This window comes from Diceros bicornis, chromosome X, assembly GCF_020826845.1.
Source record: "Diceros bicornis minor isolate mBicDic1 chromosome X, mDicBic1.mat.cur, whole genome shotgun sequence".
In the NCBI taxonomy this organism is placed as follows: Eukaryota; Metazoa; Chordata; class Mammalia; order Perissodactyla; family Rhinocerotidae; genus Diceros; species Diceros bicornis.
Window position 1 is genome coordinate 131,691,582 of NC_080781.1, and position 19,147 is coordinate 131,710,728.

The 19,147-nt window shown below is 37.2% G+C and overlaps 1 long non-coding RNA gene across 20 annotated transcripts in view; it reads right to left on the reverse strand.

The window, feature by feature from the left end:
* Nucleotides 1-19,147, reverse strand: part of LOC131400139 (uncharacterized) — a 92,602-nt gene that overhangs the window by 38,232 nt on the left and 35,223 nt on the right. For 18 of the 20 annotated variants that reach the window (XR_009217325.1, XR_009217312.1, XR_009217329.1 and 15 more), the window contains 3 exons: nt 7,903-8,021; nt 3,916-4,171; nt 3,361-3,479 (listed from right to left, as the gene is read on the reverse strand). This is a non-coding gene — a long non-coding RNA (uncharacterized LOC131400139). The remainder of the gene's footprint in view (nt 1-3,360; nt 3,480-3,915; nt 4,172-7,902; nt 8,022-19,147) is intronic. The other 2 variants (XR_009217313.1, XR_009217318.1) reach the window with 2 other exon arrangements.

Genomic DNA, 19,147 nt, shown 5'->3' on the forward strand with positions numbered 1-19,147 from the left:
TCCCACATAGCCTTTGAACTTGGTGAGAGTGATGACACTGTCTTCTGCTTCTCCATGTCTACCAGCAACCAATACAGTATTTGGCATATAGTGCATGTTGAATAAATCTAGGTTGAATAAATGCATTCTTTCCAATAACACTTAGTGTAAGATTATACACATAATAGATTCTTACTACATTTCTTTAATTTACACATAGACATAATAGTCGCACTATAAAAAATGATGCTTTTTCGTTAGAAATTTCCATTTTAGGACAGGAAATTATAATTTTGTTATAAATACTGGAGATATGGTCTCAATACTGCAATTTTTTTTTGTGTGAGGAAGATCGGCCCTGAGCTAACATCAGCCAATCCTCCTCTTTTTGCTGAGGAAGACTGGCCCTGGGCTAACATCCATGCCCATCTTCCTCCACTTTATATAGGACGCTGCCACAGCATGGCTTGGCAAGCAGTGCTCGGTGCATGCCCGGGATCCGAACTGGCGAACCCCGGGCCGCCGCAGCAGAGCGTGCACGCTTAACTGCTTGCGCCACCAGGCCGGCCCCTCAATACTGCAATTTTGAAACCTGCATCACTCTCCAGTTATATTTTTTCTTTACTTTGCTTTCCAGTCAAAACTCTTGAAAAGTGAACTACATTTTCTGTCTCTTTGTCCTCAAATCCTATCCACTCCAAACCCCACTGTAATTTGTCTTGTGCCTTAACTACAACACGAGAATTGTGCTTGCTGAGGTCACCAAATCATTGTAACTGCTAAATCTAACACACAGGCTACATTCTTTGCCTTATTTGAGCCCTTTATAGGAGTTGACTAGGTCAACAATCCTTTCTTGAAAACATTTGTTTCTTGGCACACATGATTCTACATTCTCCTGTTTGTTTCCTATTCTTCTGGTCTCTGTCTCTTTATCTCCTTTGGAGGCTTCCCTTCTCTGCCCATTTACAGATTTTGATACTTTTGTCCTAGGTCCTTTTCCTCTTTCCAAATATTCTCATGGTTTCTATTACCATGTATATGCTGAAAAATACAAAATCTCCAACCCAATTCTTTCTCTCTTCTGTAAGTCAGACATGGTTGTCCAACTGCTACTGGCACTTCAGGCATACCACATTTCTTTAAGCTACTCAAACATGCCATACTCTCTCTCTTACTAATTTTGCACATGATGTTTCTTAGGCCTGAGATGTGCTTACCCAGATAATTTTCACCTCCTTTCTCTCTTAGTTTGCTACCAAATAATGTGTCAGTTTTTAGTTTAGATGACTCTGTACCTATAAGTTTCTGAATTACTTTCAGTTCACAACCTATGCTGTGTTCACTCTTGCTTTTGGGTCTTATAATATATATAATGTATGATGTGAATTATACCAACTTTTTGGAACAAAAATAAATTCCATTTTTTTTAGTTCCCTAATTCAAATTAAATCTGGTTTAAACACCTATCCTGGCTACCGGGAAATTCAATCTCAGTCATTGTTTGAACCCCTTTTCTAACTACACTGGGTTTGCAATAATCCCAGGTTTACTTTGTGCTGAAAAATCATGAGAGGGGCCTTGATCTTAGTTATGGTGGTCATCCTAGAAATGCTCATTATCCAAATTCATATGGTCCATTTAACATGGAAAGCACCAATATTTCTATGATGAGAATGAGCAAAGGGATCTCCACCTTAGCTATCAAGGCCAAGAAGCTTAGTGCTCCTTCCTGACCACATGCTATGCTTCCCCCACTCCATCCATGTATCCATACACCACTTACTCAGAGGTTCCATCACCTCGCAGGAGTGCTGTACTAGAGTGAAACGTCAGTCCCCTAGCATTCATATAAACCCCAATCTCTGGGTCTATCTGTCTCTAAGAAAAGTTACCATCTCCCTCACAAGATTAGGGCCATTTATTTTCCCTTTACTCAAAGAACTAGCCTCTGTCCTCTCCTGTTCTGAAAACATTCATCACACCCCCTGTTAAAGGGCTAGACATACAAAGTCTCCTTACTTTCCCCCAAAGGTGTGACTGGAGATGCATGTAGAGATGCAGTGAGCTCAGTCGTGTATAAACCAATATGGGTCCTGTTCTTCCAGGGCTTGGGGGAGGAGGTGCTGTATTTTTCATTTGTCCTGGTATGTCCCCAGGAGCCAAGAAACCAATATGCCAATCACTCCCCACTCCCATGCACACACCCAATTGTTCACATTGCTAGACTGACTAACTTCTACTCATCTTTCAGGCCCCAGTTTTAAAGAATCTTCTTCCAATAACCCTTCCAGGATCTACAAAAAAGTTTGGCTTCTTTCTTGTGAGCTTCCATAACCCCCTGTACATCCTACATTATATACCACTCTGTATTGAAACTGTCTGTTGGTTTGTCTATCTGTCCCATTAGAGCACGAGATCCATGAGGGCTAGGGCTGTTTCTGGTTGCCTAATAATCCTCAGCACTACCAAAATATCTAGCATACTAATCAAACACTTGACAAACTTCTCAGATGGCACATTACTGGATCACCTTTACATGGAGTCCATGATGAAGCCTTTATCAGTGACTTTTGACCAAGCACAATTTTAGATTTATATAAATAGAGAGGATCCACATTTCATTTGCCTACTTTCTCAATTTATCTGTTGATATCTATTTTTCTCTCTCTCGTAGTCTCTCTGGTTCTGAATGAGCCCATTCTGCCTCTTTTTTTTTTTAGACAGAAAGGTCCCCAGATTTTACACCAGTCTCTAGAGGAATGGGGAGAAATTTTAAGGTGGGTTGTATGTCTGATCTCCCTTCACACCTCAACTTGACCCCTTTTCAACTAGGATGTAGTGGGAAAACAAAATTTTTTCACTTGGCATTTTTCACAGGTCCCAGACCCCAATTACATGTCCTCACTCCACATACTTCTTGGAGAAACGCAACCTTCAATACGCCTCCTACAGTCCTTTCAAGAATCTGCAGAATTAATACAAATCAAATCAAGCCATTGAAAACCTTGTGCTTAACCATTTTCCTGAGATCTATCTTAGAGTGGACAAATATTTATTCTACCCTTGATAAGCTACTAACTAGCTGTGACCTTTAGCAAAGTCATTGCAAATCTTTGATCATCAGTTTTATCGTCTATGAGATAGGGACAATAATAGTACCTACCCCAAAGGATTGCTATGAGGATTAAATGAGATTATAACCAAAACTGAGCACTTAGCATAGACCTGGTACACAGTAACTAAGGCCAATAAAAGGTAATTATATAATTATTTTGCTCCAACTTTTTATTTCAAAGATACAGCCCACAAATTCCTCTTGAAGATTCCCAAGGTTAGAACTCAGTGACTGAGGCATTTAAAACAATAACCATAATTTACCCTTAAAGGAGTGACAGCAAATTCTCCAAAACATTTTTCTAGGAACTGGGATCTGAGAAGCAGGAGGCCCAAATAATTCCTTCTGGTCCAATAATGGGTTGTATCAACCATCTGCAAAGCTAAGAATGTATTTTTACTTGAAGTATTTTTACCTTAAATTCATGTAAACGAACAATAACTTTAATATATAATTTAGCACAGTAGTCAAGAAATAAGAGGATATGCCCAGTGAGTGATTTTAATTGTACTGGTCTTACAGTGAGACTTGGGGGGGAAATCATAAGTGCCCTTAACAAGAACCAATATAAAGGCTCTACAGTCAATCGTCTCAATTCCAGGATTCCCATGTTTGCAAATATGCCCTCACTGTAGCTTGTCAGAGTCTGATCATATGTGATACTCTTGCAGATTCTCAAATAACTGTCACACATTAAAGGCCATACGTGGAAAGTGATCAAGAAGCCTTAATCAAGAATCAGGATTGATACAATGGCTATCTTTCATGGAGTGACTTTTATGAGCCAAGTAGGGTAACTGGGTTTTTATGGCCATTACCTCTAATCTTTATAACCCCATGACGTAGATATAATCATCACCATTTTACAGATGAGGAAACAGAGGCTCAAAGAGTTTCATAAGTTTCCCACAGACATATGGCATGTAAGTGGCTAAGCCATAAAGTCAGGTCTGTCATTATAGCCATGCTCTTTCTAGCAGTCCACGTAGTTTCTTCCAGGAATCTCCCTATATTGGGACCATGTAGGCCTTATTTGATGGTGGCTGAAACTGCTCCTTCCAATGCAATCAAATCCTGATATAAAAACAAAAACAAAACAATAACAAAAGCACAAACAAGAATATTCAGAATATCTAAAAACTGCCTATGTTTATGTCAGAATTTTCTTTTTGCAAATACATTATTCAACAGTGCCACCTTTAAGATTTGTTATGCATTCTCCTCAGTAGCATTTAAGGGATTTTTGAACAGGAGCCTTATCCAAGTTGTCATCATTGCACCTCGATCCCCTCAAGCAAATGGTCACTTTGAAAGGATGGTACAGATGACCAAGGGGACTCTGCTAGGCTTCTAATCTCTGCACATCAATGGCAGAAATAGTCTTGTAATCGTGTTAATCAAGTGGCATCTCAGTACTTGTTTCAAACATTCTAAAGGAGACTTAGATGAGAACTTAAAACACAAACGTGAATGTTCCCTGGCTTGTGCTCTGATTGTGCTTACTCTTTCATTTTAACCAGAACAGCTGATTTGGGGGGAAGTAGATACTTTATCTCAGGTATTCTCAACTTCAATGTTAGTCCCTCAGAGAGGCCATCCCTGAACTACACATCTCCCTCGTTTAAAATAGTCCTCTCCTCCTCCAATAACTATAACATCAACTGGTTTTATTTTCGTGAAAGAACAATTGTTATCAGAAATTTTCTTTTTTGGTTTCTGTTTAATTTTATTTTATATTGCTTGGCTCTCCCTAATGAAACACGAGCTCCATCAGAACAATACCTTGTTTGTACACTTATTCACTGTCTTCCTAGTTCCTAAAGAGTTGCCTGGAACACAGTAGGAGCTCAATAAACAAGTGTTGATGGACTGGATGTGTGCAGAAGCTACAGAGCATGTGCTATAAGGTAGGGAGTACAGGAGCTGGGTGTGGCATTCCCAGGTTGAACAGTTCTCAAGGTCTTCCAGAAAGACCTAATATAAGCAAAACCATCAGAAGTGTATCTCTAGAGCCATCTGGAAGTATTTTTTCAGACACATCTAAAGTCTACCTATGGCCACTAAGTGAAAGTTCTTTGTGGCCACCACAGCTGTTGAAGAAATCCTAGAACTTGTCCTCTCACTTTCAGAACACAAAAGTAGGCTGGCAGAAGGTTTAAAAGAAACTGTTAGCCAAAGGGGATAAGGTTCTGTATTTCTCAAGAGGCCTAGTACTTTAATTAATATGTCATCAAAAATAGTGCTTATCATATCTCAGACACGGGTTTGCATCCACAGTGAGCAAAAACGGACAAAACTGAAAGCTCAAAGCACTCTAATTGGTTTCCCGTACACCTCTTACCCTGGCATTCAAAATCCTATATGATCTGGCTTCTTCCTGCCTCTCTGACTTGATCTCCTAGAATCCCTTCTCACTCACTCCACTCCATATACACTGGCTTCCTTGTTAATCACTGAAAACACCAAGGTCTTTCCCAGTCTAAGCAAGTTGTACTTGCTTTTCCCTCTGCCTAGAAAGTACTCCCCTTACCTCTACCTTACACCACTCAGATTTTAACATGGCAAACTCCTCCATAATTCAAGTCTCTGTTCAAACATTACCTCACTGAAAGGTGGCACAGTTTATTAACTCGGTGTTAAGTAGCCATCTAATAATTCTCTATTATATTACCATCTTCTATTTCTCTGCAAAATGTGCTGCTATTTGATATTTTTCTTAGTTATTTACGTATTTACTTGTTTATTGTCATCCTTCCCTACTAGAATGTGGGCTCTATGAGAGAAGGGACCTTATCTGTCTGCCAGGGATCCTTTCTGACTGGTTTTCTGATGTATCCTCAGTATCTGAAATGAGGCTTGGTACATGGTAGGTTCTCAACATATATTTGTTTAATGGAGAATGAGAAGACATTTATCAAACAATAAGACTGTTGGGGCTGGGCCGGCCCTGTGGCTTAGCGGTTAAGTGCGCGCGCTCCGCTGCTGGTGGCCTGGGTTCGGATCCCGGGCGCGCACTGACGCACCGCTTCTCCGGCCATGCTGAGGCCGCGTCCCACATACAGCAACTAGAAGGATGTGCAGCTATGACGTACAACTATCTACTGGGGCTTTGGGGGAAAATAAATAAATAAATAAAATCTTTAAAAAAAAAAAAAGACTGTTGGGGAGGGAAAAGTTTTCCTCTATGCTTCTAGGTTCTTCTTACAGGTCTAAGAATTAAATTGGCATGAGAATTAAATTGACATGAGACAGATTAACAGGAGAAAATAAAATATAGTTTCATACGTATGGGGGTTCCATAAGAATATGAGGCCCACCAGCAGTCAGGCAATTGAGGCTTATATGCCAGTTTGAGCTACAGAGAAGGGAGTAGGGGTTTGAGACATCAAAGGGGAGGAAGACAAGTCACAGGAAGATAGAGCAAATGTTTGGTAAAAAAATGTTTGCCATGCCAAATGAAGTCTTTCTTACACAAAACAAAGTTATCTTTGGTGATAGGGAGCCTGTACCAGGAAGGGAGCTATCTAAATTCTTTTGGGTAGTTAAAGGGGAGGTAAAAAAAACTTCCTGAGTCTTCCATTTCTTAAAAATAATCAGCCTAAAATAATCCTCATGCCCAAGAGACACATTTTGGAACAGCAAAATTTGCTCCCCTACAATACCAATGAATATATAATTACAAATATGCTAAGAAGGGCTATGAAGGAGAAATGCAGGGGGCTGAGATAAAGAAAAATATTGGTAAAATGGAGGATGGAAGGAAGCTACTTTAGGCAGAGGCATTAGTCAAGTGCTCTCTATGGACATGATAAATTGACATCTAATGGATGAGGAAGAGCCAGCCATGTGAAATGTGGTAGGAAGAGTTTTTGGTATTTTTTCCATTTATTTTTATTATGTTTATTTTTAACTTTTTGTTTTTAAACAATTATTGATTCACAGGAAGTTGCTAAGATAGTACAGAGATGCCCTGTGTACCCTTCATCCAGTTTTCCCCAATGGTTACGTGAGGAAACTATAACTAGGAAATTGACAATGATACAACGTTTACATATAGTTCTGTGCCATTTTATCACATGTGTAGATTTGTGTAACCACCACCACAATCAAAATACAGAACTATTTCATCATCACAAAAGATCTCCCTTTATATTTGTTCCTGTCACTTTGATTTCCTACAGTTGTGTGCTGTGGTGATTTTGGGCAAGGTCAACACAAAATTGTTTCTGTCTCATAAAGGACTGTTGTAGACAATGTATCCAATCATTCCTTGTTTAACCACTTCCAACAAGGCAGGATTTGCCAGGGGATTTTGAAAGCAAGTTATTCCCTTGGGTCAGAAAAACTGTGGCCCTAATCATTTACAAGATGTTCAAAATAGCATGGGTTAGAGTAATAATTCTATGCTTCGCATTCAATCCTTGCTGTCCTAAAACCAGCAGTCCTTCTCCACTACAAGGTCAGATGTAAATTGTTTCTCCTCTGTGCAAAACAAATAGATTTTCATAAAACCTACCCTGAAAGTGTGCTAAGAGAACTAATTCCATTTGGAGTACTAGCTTCTGCCTTCAGAACACCTAAATTTTTCTATCTGTTTTATTATTTTTTTTCTTTTTCTACCACAGTCTCATCTAAAGATTGAATTAAAAAAGACTTTAGACACACCTGATTTTTCTTGCTTGGTCTACACAGATCACCTCATTACCAAGTTTTGGGTTTTTTCCCTTGCTAACAATGCTTGTAATTCTACTAAGCTTGGGGACTAAAACCAGCAAAGGGGCACTTTCCATGAGATGGTTACTTACCTGACAATTCTCACTTATTGTCACCCCACACAGCCTCCTTGTCCCTAGAGAAAATGTAAGCAACGTTCCCCATGAACAATGCTTCTGAAGCTCTGGGCAGCTGCTCTCTTTCAGAGACTCTAAAAAACATGAAATTATGTCACCAAAAGCAGTTCATTGCCAGTGGACCAGCTGCTGTTTTGTGAGGAAAGATTTATCAGAGGGTTGAATGCTGAGAATAACCTCAAGTATGAGGACATTGTAATTATGAATTCCAAATGGAAGAATTCACAACCAAAGATATCATCACAACAGAATGCATCTGAATCTGTGTCCTCTGCTCCCCTAGGATGAAATATAACTATAACCCAAATAGGCAATTTATCTGCAGTGTCAGCCTTAAAAAACTGTATTGAGTATCCTTGATTTTTCCCAAGTTAAAATTCAGGGGAACACACACACACATTCACTTTTAGAATTTCAGGACAGATGTAAAATGCATATAAGCAAAAATTTCTCATCATAAAGTTCAAAAGTCACTGCTCTGACAATTTTATACATGACACATTGTTAGTAAGTGTTCTAAAATTCTGTGTATCAGTGAGATTCCTAGTTGTCATTGGAAAGGCTGCATTAAATAAGGATTAGCACACAACGCATCAACAGTGATATGTCATTGAAGTTCCAGTGGAAAGGTCCAATATTCTACTGCATTTTTGGCAGAATTAACCACCTTTACATCTGACATTAAAAATTCATCAGTTCTCACAGGTAAATAGGAATAATTTGATCACTTAAAGCTATTTGCACCATATGACACTAACTTTTATAATCATCTTTCTAAGAGTAGTAAGAAGCTTTCATTGAAACACAAGCCATATATTTCACCTGAATTTTGCTTTTTCTTCTCGTTCTTTGTTGGTATATTCTCTCACAGAGCTTTTTCTTTTCTAGTTCCTTTTTACATAAACTTCCACCAATATTCAGTTAGTTGTTAGCTATATCCTTTCCTTTCTTCTCATCCTTGGGCAATTTCATCCACTGTTGTGTTTTAAGTACCATATATGTGGTGATGATTCCCAAATATTCATTTCTAGCCTCCCTCATTCCTTTGAATTCCAGACCCAAACACTCAACTATCAGCTGCACTTTTTATTCACGTATCCAGTGATCATGAAAATTATCTCCAAACCATAATTCATCTCCACAACCACCATGACTTTCCCCAATTACTGAGCTCCTTAGAGCCATAAATAATGTTACTATCAAAGCAGATTACAAACTTCTCATCCTCAACTCTACATATACATGCAGTCAGCAAACAAATCCTCTGGATTCTCTTGATCTGCACTTCTTTCCTTTCTTCAAAGCCACTTCTCAAATTCAGACTCGACGCCTCTCCTGGCAAATTACAATTGTTCCCTAACTTTCTACTTCTGGTCTCTCTTTACGCTTTCATTCTTTACACTGCTTTTTGATTTTCCTTCTTTAAACACAGATCTGATCAAGCTGCAGTTGTGTTCTTTTTTTTTTTAATGCTCCTTAGTGCACTTTCTCTAATGCAAAACCTCATACAATATAATCCCAATGTATCTTTTGAGCTTTATTTATCTTCTAGTCATATTGATCTATTTGCCATGAAAGGGGAAAAAAGCCTCAATTCTTCTAATTTGGACCTTAGCTCCAGCTCTTCCTACAGTCTGGAATTCTATACTCCCACAACAGTGCTTTGACAGTTGTAGTCCTATTTATCTTAGAAGTCACAACTGAAATGTTTCCTCCTCCAAAAAATCATCCTATATCCCCCAATAACACATAATCTCTCACTTTTTTATATAATGTCTTTACAACTTGGTTAAAGAAGCTTTTTATTAATTATTTTTAAAAATTCATTTAATAAGTTTTTTGAGTTACTACTATGTGTGAGGCACAAGGGTTGCCCTGGTGCACAATACAGACCAGCTCCATACCCTTAGGAGTCTGACACTCTATCAGTGAGATAAATAAAGAAGGAGCCCAGTTCAGAAGATCCCACCATGTTGCAAAGTGCTATGACTGGGGTAAGAGGAGGGGACAACTTTAGATCAGACCATTAGGAAAAGTCTTCCTGAGGAAATGACATTGAGCTGAGACCTGAATGATGAGCAGAAGCTGGCCATATGAAAGTAGGAGTAAAAAGCATTTCAGATAGAGGCAAGAGCAAGTAAAAATCCCTGAAGGTGAGAAAAAGTATTTGAGGGCCAGAAAAGCACTACATACTTGAATGCAGTGAGTTGATATTTGCATATTTACTATGTGCAAGGTGCTGAAGAAAACAGAGATGTTTTTCTCTCAAGGGGTGTCAGTATAACAGACCAGACTAAAACTGATCCAACAATAATACAAATACATATTAAAATTTTGATAAGTGCTATAAAGGAAATGTAAAGGAGGGCACTTTGATGGGCTTGTGAGGTAGCAAAATGGAGATTTCCAGCAAATTGTCACATCTGTGGAGGTCAGAGGAGAATCTTCAGAGGCTGAAGATATTAGTCAGTCCTCAATACATAGATGAGTAATTGAAGTTTAGATTTAATAAAGGGCTCAAGGCTAAGACCTGAGGAAACCCAACATTAATAATCAGATTATTAATCTAACATTAATAACAAATAAGAATCAGATAAACCCACCAAAGAGTAAGACAAGGATAAGCCAGAGAGCTAGGAGGAAAACCAGAGTACCAGAAGCTAAGAGAAGTAAGAGCTTTAACAAAGAGGGAGTTAAGAACTTCAGCCAATGCTGTTGAAATGTCAACTAACAAGAGATTTGAAAAGTATCTACTGGACTGTGCAACAAGGAAGTCATTGGTAAAGCTTAGATAAATCAGTATTGGCGGAGCGGTGGGGACAGGAGAGAAACTGGAGCGAGTTAAGGAGAAATGGGAGGTAATGAAGTGGAGGCATGATGTATAGACACTTCTTCCAGGAGCTTGGCTGTAAGCCGTAGTAGAGAATTGGTAATTAGAATAGCCTTAATTAAAGTGATCCCAATATCATTTGGGTAGTTATTGATTTAAACCTCATTTTTGTCCTGTTAATTATGTGTTTTTAGATTGCCACCATTATTTTTATTTTCAATCACTATCAAACAAGCAGGTTAGACTCAAGGAATTTTTAAAGGCCTTGAGTTACTATTCAAAGGTCACACAGCTTAGAAGTAGCAGAGCTGAGGCTGAAGGCCATGGCTTCTGATTGCAAGTTGAGTGCACTACATGCTACCTCCAGTCAAAACCTGCATTCTAAATTCGTCCCTGAAGTATAACGAGGTAGGTTATCTTGGAGGGAATTGTTCAACAACCTCTCAGTGAAGGTTAACTTTGACTTTAGAGGAAATTTCCCTATTTTGCAGTGGTTTCAAATGAGATCTAGCACGCAGACACCTGAAGGCACCTGCTCTCAAGCACAGATTTTCACTAATAGCCCCACACCTGGGACTTTCATTACCCTCAGATACACACATGCACATAATTTGTTTCAGGACATAAATAGTTATATTTTCTTTGGGAATTTGCTTTGTGATATACACACATACACATATACAGATTAAAAATTATAACAATAATAAATTGTCCATAATCACATTTGTAATTGTTTCTGGTGCTCTAAATTCACTATAGAGAAACATCTGTGCGTCCCCACCTTACAGAATGGAAGAGCTGGAATGGACCACAGAGATCTTGCTGCCCAACACTGTCCTTTAATGATGCCAAACCATCTTGCATGGATCCATGGTAGAAAACACATTACTGTAAAATACTTTTAAAAGTCCCATTTATTGGAAGAAAAGACTACTATTGATTGCTAGTTCCCCCCCAAGTCTTTTTCCCACTTCTTGGATGCTATTATCAGTATTGTGGGATCTACATCATTGTCTGTAGCCCTGCTATACATGCTAATTAGGGAGAAGTCTCCCAAGTAATTACTTTCATAGTATTTATCTGGAAACATGCTCCCATTTCTAAGTATTTTTAGGGAATTATAATGAAAAATTCTTTAATTACAAAGTTACATTAAAATCTTAAGCAGAGCTAGCCATGATGGCCTAGTGGTTCAAGTTCGGCACACTCCGCTTTGGCGGCCCAGGTTCGGTTCCCGGGCACAGAACCACACCACTCATTTGTCAGTAGCCACGCTGTGGTGCTGGCTCACATAGAAGAACCAGAAGAATTTACAACTATACACAACTATGTACTGGGGCTTTGGGGGGTTGGGGGGAAGGAAGAAAAAAAAAGGAGGAAGATTGGCAACAGATCTTAGGGCGAATCTTCCCCTGCAAAAAAACAAAACAAAAACCTTAAGCAGAAAGTATGACATAACACAGATTAAACTTTGGATAGCCTGTATATAGACACCAAGAAGTAAAACGAGGATCTTTGTCTGAGAAATCCGTTTAACTTACCATCTTTACCATTTTATTCCTTAGTCAAGGGTCAATATGCAGCCACTTCCTGACACTTTCAGAGTGTACTGATTGCCCCTTCGCTGCTGTGCTTACATTATGAGAATCCCCTGGACTCCACTACATGTGCCAAGCCTTGGACATGGCAAGGCATGTTCTCTCTCAGCACCACTTCAGTGAGTATATCACGTATCCTCTCTATCGCCACCAGGATCACGAGCACACTACCTCTTTATGGCTGGTTAAGCACAAAGGTATTTGCCCCTCTGTTTTCCCTTCCTCTTTGCGTGTATGTGCACATACAAAAATAAGTCATTTAAATGCACCAAGGTGGGGTTTGGGATAAACATAAGGCTTCTTACACAATAACAGATTACATTATAATAATACACTTTGAAGAAAGTTTTTAACCACATAGAATGTATGGAACCTCAGTTCTGGAGAAAATTAGCTGTGTGAAATCTATCTACACTTTAAAAAGTACCTATAGGTTATGCCTAACAGGGAAACTTCTAATAGAAGGAGTTGTGGGCTTTGAAAATTGTCTTTTTAAGATGGCAAGCCAACTACAATAAAAATACATCTCTGATTAGGAATTATGGGCCAAAAGTAATACTTAAAAAGCTTGTCTTTCCTGACCACAGTAGAGATGATTAATAAAAGGCCAAGGACATCAACAATTAAATTACTGTCAGTGAAGTAAAGAAAGTTTCATTACAAAATGCAACAAGGGCAAGGGATAGTGTTGGGTTTCTGGCTTACAGAAGAGAAAATAATATATCTAAATGCAATTAGGTCCAGGCTCTGGGAAGAAGAAAGCAGGGATAGATCCCTCCATGCCATTGTGTGAGAGGATTTGTTAGACAAGGGAGGAAGACACTGCTGTTCCCTTTTGTGTATATCAAAGAGAACTTTCCAGTTCAGGTTTGTCACTGAGCCTCAGAGCACAAGCAAAGATGAGGGGCTTGTCCTTTTGTATTCCCTTACTGTCCTAAAGTCAGTTATGCATCAAGCTACTGGACATGAAGATGCATTCGGATATCTTTTATTTTCTTATCTTTTCTCCTTGAGAAAGTGCTTGCAATGATAACCAATTGATGTGTTCAACTGGCTTTGTCCTTACCGCATTTCCACGGAAAAAAATTATAAGTATTTATTGAGACCTACTACGTGACCAAGATTATTTGGTAATAGACTTAGCACATTATTTTATAATAATCTCCCACCTTTCGGGAAGATCTACACATGGTGATTTTTTCCCTTCAAGGCAGTGGGCAGAGAAATCTCCTTGAACAAGACAGCCACAACAATGCATATTTTGGAGCATTTCTTAAAGAACATCCAAGATAAGTAATCATGGATATATCGAATTTTCACACTGTGAATATTCACCTTTGTCGTTATGCACAGAGTGAGGTGAGGCAGATACTACAAAATCTCTAGGTTTGGCCAATAGATGTCAACTCTTAAAAATAACAACAGCAAAATTAATATGCAGTCACTATGTCTTATTTTACTTATTTGCTGAAGTAGTAAAAATGTATTTGCTAACAGCTGACATTTAACTAATGTTTTCTAGAACATTTTTTAAAAAGATAAATAGATTTGGGAGGAAACAAAATTCTGTTAACTTTTAATTAATGACAGAAGTAATTAATTATACTTCAATGAAGTTCCACGACTTCTTACCAATAAAGATAATATAGCAGGAACCCCAGTAGTGGATTCACAACACATACAACGCTGATATAAACTGCCGTCAGCTCAGGAAAAGAATATGGAAGATATTTTTCGGAGGCTCTATTTTGGAGCTATCTGAATGAATCACACACACGTCATATTGACCAAAAAAAGGCAAGTTGCAGAACACATATAATTAGATACTGTTTTTATGGAGTTTAAAAATGTACAAAACAATGTGATATATTTCTTAGGAATCAATAAATATGTAGTAAAAGTATAAAGAGTAACAACACAATAATAAACACCAAAATCAGTATAGTGGACATTTCTGTGGGAGATGGAGGTAACTGGTACAGGGAATTTAACTGAATTGGCTTTTGTTTCCTAACCTGAGTTTAGATACATGAGTATTTGTTGTCTTCATAGGTGTATGTCATTAAATGTGCTATTACAAGTTATTTTCAAAATGTACACAAAAGTAGAGGTGCTAGTTAAACGAACTGCTGTATACTCATCTTGTGTATCCAACAATTATCAAAATGTTGCCATATTTGCTTCATCTATCTTTGTTCTTCTTTTCTTTTCTAAAATGTATTTTAAAGCAAATCCCAAACATGTTATTTTATGTCCACATGCTGCAGTATACATATCTAAAAAATATGAGCTTTTAATAAACATAACAATGCCATCACTGCTAGTAACTGAAATAATAATTCCTTAGTGGCATGTATACCTAAAGACTATAAAAAATACTTCCCCTAATTGTATCAAGCCCCCGGTTTTTTTTTTTTTTTTCACAGTTAATTTGTTCAAATCAGGATCTACAAAACGTCCACACATGACATTTAGTTGTTAGATCTCTAGTCTCTTTTAATCTAGGGCATTCCTCCCTGCCATTTATCTTTTCATGCTATTGACCTGTTGCCGTAACTGGGTCAGTTCCTCCATGCTGTTTATTCTTCATTCTTTTTGTATGTCTTGAATATTGCATGCTTCTTAAAATATTTAAGACACTATTATGTTGAAAAGGTTAAGTATGGCATTCACACGGTTGTTGGTATTTTGAGGCATGGTGAGACGATAGAAATGGAGAAAAGTTGATTGTCTCGCACTATGCACTCTGTCTGTTTCAGAAGATGTGCCTGGATCTTCTTTGACTAACGAAAACACTGTGTGGTGAGAGGGCATGTGCTTAGACATTAATAGACAAGAGATGCTTCACCCAGAAGTACCAAATAGTGGGAATTCGAAGGAAATGGCACTTTATGAATAGCAGATCCTCTACTTGTTCTTTTTCTACTGATAAATAATCTTTTGATATTGACAGAAAGAAAAGACTTATTTAATTTAAATTCAGCAAATATTACTTAACACGTAGTATATGCAAGGCATTGTTATATACTGGGGGTCAGATACCAAGAGGATGATGATTATTTAATAATTAATAACAATAGCTGACATTTATATGAAAAATTAACTAGATATCATAATTCAATCTAATCCTCCAAATAACCCTATGAGATACCATTGCATTTCCTCTTATTCAAATGAGGCTCAGAGAGGTTAAGCAATCCGCCAAGGGTCTCGCAGCTGATAAGTGGTTGAAAAAGAATTATAGCTGAAATTTGAACTCTGATTCCAAAACAGAGACTTTTAAACACTATACTACACTATACTGCCTCAAATATAAATGCAATTCTCATGTGGACTAGAATAACTAGGACCCCCTGCCTTGCAGCAATCTGCTTAATTTGGTCCAAACTTCAATTTAATCCCTACTGCCCGTCAAAAGCCCATTCTCTCTTTCCTGTGGTTTCGTGTGGCTTATTTCCACATGTCTCCCTGACTTAGATTCTCTGATATTTGCAGTTTTTATCAACTATATTTGAATGGCTATATATCTTTCAGTATTTCATGTACTCTGTTTAGGTTTTTGTCTACATTTTTGTTCCTATACCTACCCTATCCCTCTTCACTTGGGGAATGAAATAGATATAGATGATATAGACATAGATACAAATACACATGTAAGCATTTTCCATTGAGTTCCTATCACTGAGTTTCTTTTTGTCAAAAATAAGTAAGCTTGGCCAGAGTAAGGAGGTAGGGTTTATAGAGGAAAAACACTTGAATGGAGTCAGAAGCCCTGGCCTTTAGTACTGGACCTGCCAGTGTCTGTTAGACCTTGAAAACTTCACCTGAATGTTGGTTTCCTTATGAATAAAGTAGGAAAATTAGAATTCCTGCCAAGGCTGTTGCAAGGGTCTGTGAGGAGACACACTTTGAAGAATTCTAAGCTATGAAGTGTTGCATAATTTTGAAGCAAATAAAAAGAGGAGAGCTTAACCACTCTAACCAAACTTCTAGCAACTCTGCATTCACATATCTCAATTGTATCCCTGGAGGCTCACCTCTGGTTCATATCAGTTGGTAGCAGTAAATCAATACCATTTCTCACTCTTTTGACTGGGAATAGTGAAATTTCTGCTTTAAGAGAGCTAGAAGTAGGATTATCACGTAGATACTATTAGCTGGCAGCACCTCTCATTAACCTCCAGACTAGAATTGGTGTATTTCTCACATTCTACATTAATTTCCCCAACTAATTTACTTACATTTCCTTGAAAACATTGGTGCCAGCATCGATATTATATATATATAATGAACATTTTATATATATATTTTATATATATATATAATACATATATTTTAATTTATATATATATATATATTCAGGTAAATTGAACATACATATATATATATATAAATTCAGGTAAATTCAGATAAAAATATATATTATATATATATATTTGATATATATATATTTATTTAGGTAAATTGAGCGAATGTCAAATTGGAAAATAGAATGTACAAGGAAAGCTTTAATAATAGCATTTACAAGGCTTTTTTTTTTTTCTTTTCAGGCACTAGAAGGTGCTATCATTTTTATGCTAAATTGCCTGTAAACAAAGCAGTTTCAAATCTCAGGATCTAAATTGACAGTATTGTACTAATATGCTTTTTTCTTTATCAATTTCCTTGAGATGTAATTTATATAAAATACAGTACACTCATTGTGTACATTTTAAGTGTACAATATGATGAGATTTGTCAAATACACCTGCACAATCACCACCACAATCAAGATATAGAACATTTCCATCAGCCTAAAAAGTTCCCTCCTGAGCCTTTGTGGTCAATTCCATCTCCTGACCCATGGCCCAGGCAACCAGTGATCTGATTTCTGTGACTACAGATTAATTTTGTCTTTTAGAATTTCGTATAAATGGAGTCATACCGTATGTCATATTCTGTGACTGGCTTCTGCATTTAGCCTAACGTTTTTGAGATTCATTCATATCGTTGTATCAGTAGTTTCTTTCTTCCACTATTATATTCCATTTTTCACATACATCATAAGTAGTTTTTCTATTCACCTATTGATGCTTCTTGAGTTGTTTCCACTTATTAACTATTATGAATAAAGCTTACATGAGCATTCATTTACAAGGCTCTGTATGGACATAAGTAAGCTTCATTATCTCTTGGATAAATGCTTAGGAGTGAAGTTGCTGATTCACAGGAAAGTATGAGTAGTCTTTTAAGAAAATGCCAGACTTTTTAAAAGTAATTATACCATTTTGTGCTCCCATCAACAATGTCTGAGAATTCTCGTCACTCTATATCTTCTCTAATATCTAGCATTTTTAGTGTTTTTAATTCTAGCCATTCTGGTGGGTGTGTCATGGTATCCCATCATGGTTTTTAATGCATTTTATTAATGACAAATGAACATCTTTTCATATGCTTAGTGGCCATTCATATATCTTCTTATGAAGTATCTGTTTAAATAATTATCTATTTTTATCTGGTTCCTCATCAGCTTATTATTGAATTGTGTTAGTTATATATTCTGTATATTACTACATTGTTAGATATAAATATTTTGCTTTTGTTTCATACTAAATATTGTGTACTCTAAGGTAGAATTTAATAGTTTTTGATTTTATGCTTAGGTATATCATCTATTTCAAGTTGAGTTTTGTGTATTTGGTGAGGTAAGGATCAAGTATGTTTTTTCAGATGGATCTCAAGTTGTTCTAGCATCATTTATTGAAAAGGCTACCATTTCCCATTGGCACCTTGGTTTAAAATCAACTGAACATATGTGTCTGGGTTTATTTCTAAACTTTCTATTCTGTTCATTTTTAACTATAGTCATCCTTACACCAATTAATAAATCATCTTGATGATTGTAGTTTGATAGTAATTCTTTTTTTTTTAATAATTTTATTTATTTATTTTTCCCCCAAAGCCCCAGTAGATAGTTGTATGTCATAGCTGCACATCCTTCTAGTTGTTGTATGTGGGACGCAGCCTCAGCATGGCCGGAGAAGCGGTGCGTTGGTGCACACCCGGGATCCGAACCCGGGCCGCCAGTAGCAGAGCGCGTGCACTTAACCGCTAAGCCACGGGGCCGGCCCATGATAGTAATTCTTGAAATCAGGCAGAATAGTGCTCCAATTTGGTCGTCCCTTTGAAATGTTGTTTAGGCCGTTTTAGGTCCTTCAAATTTTCATATTAAGTTTAGAATCAGCTTACACATTTCTATAAAAATATTCTTTTCTGGACATTGTAAAATCCATGCAAAGTAATCAACAAGCCTCTAGTCTCTTCAGGAACACCTTAGGTAATATGAAGGCAATGGCTGCTGAGTATTTTTCTAACTTAGCATAGATTAAAGCCATCAAAAGTGTTTCTAAGTATTTTTTGTAAGTTTTGCAAGCAAGGGTTTTGTAATGATAATTGGGAGACTTGGGTGTAAGAGTGTTTTAAATAGCCAAGTGTTTTGTGTGTGTGTGTATGTATTGTGTATGTATATGTATTGTATCTATTATCTAGATAAGATATTATATAGATAGATATATATAGTATATGTATCTATTATACAGATAAGGAGAGAGTCACTCACAGAGAGAGAATCTTTATTATTTCAAGAGTACATTTGAATATATTGCTGAAAGACCAGTCCTGTAGAATTTGTACCAGTTAACAAAGGACCTGTAGAAAATCCACTGAAATGTTGGACATTCAAGATTAGTAACACTTGACAGTGAAGGAAACTGTTATGCCTTTGGGCCAAATC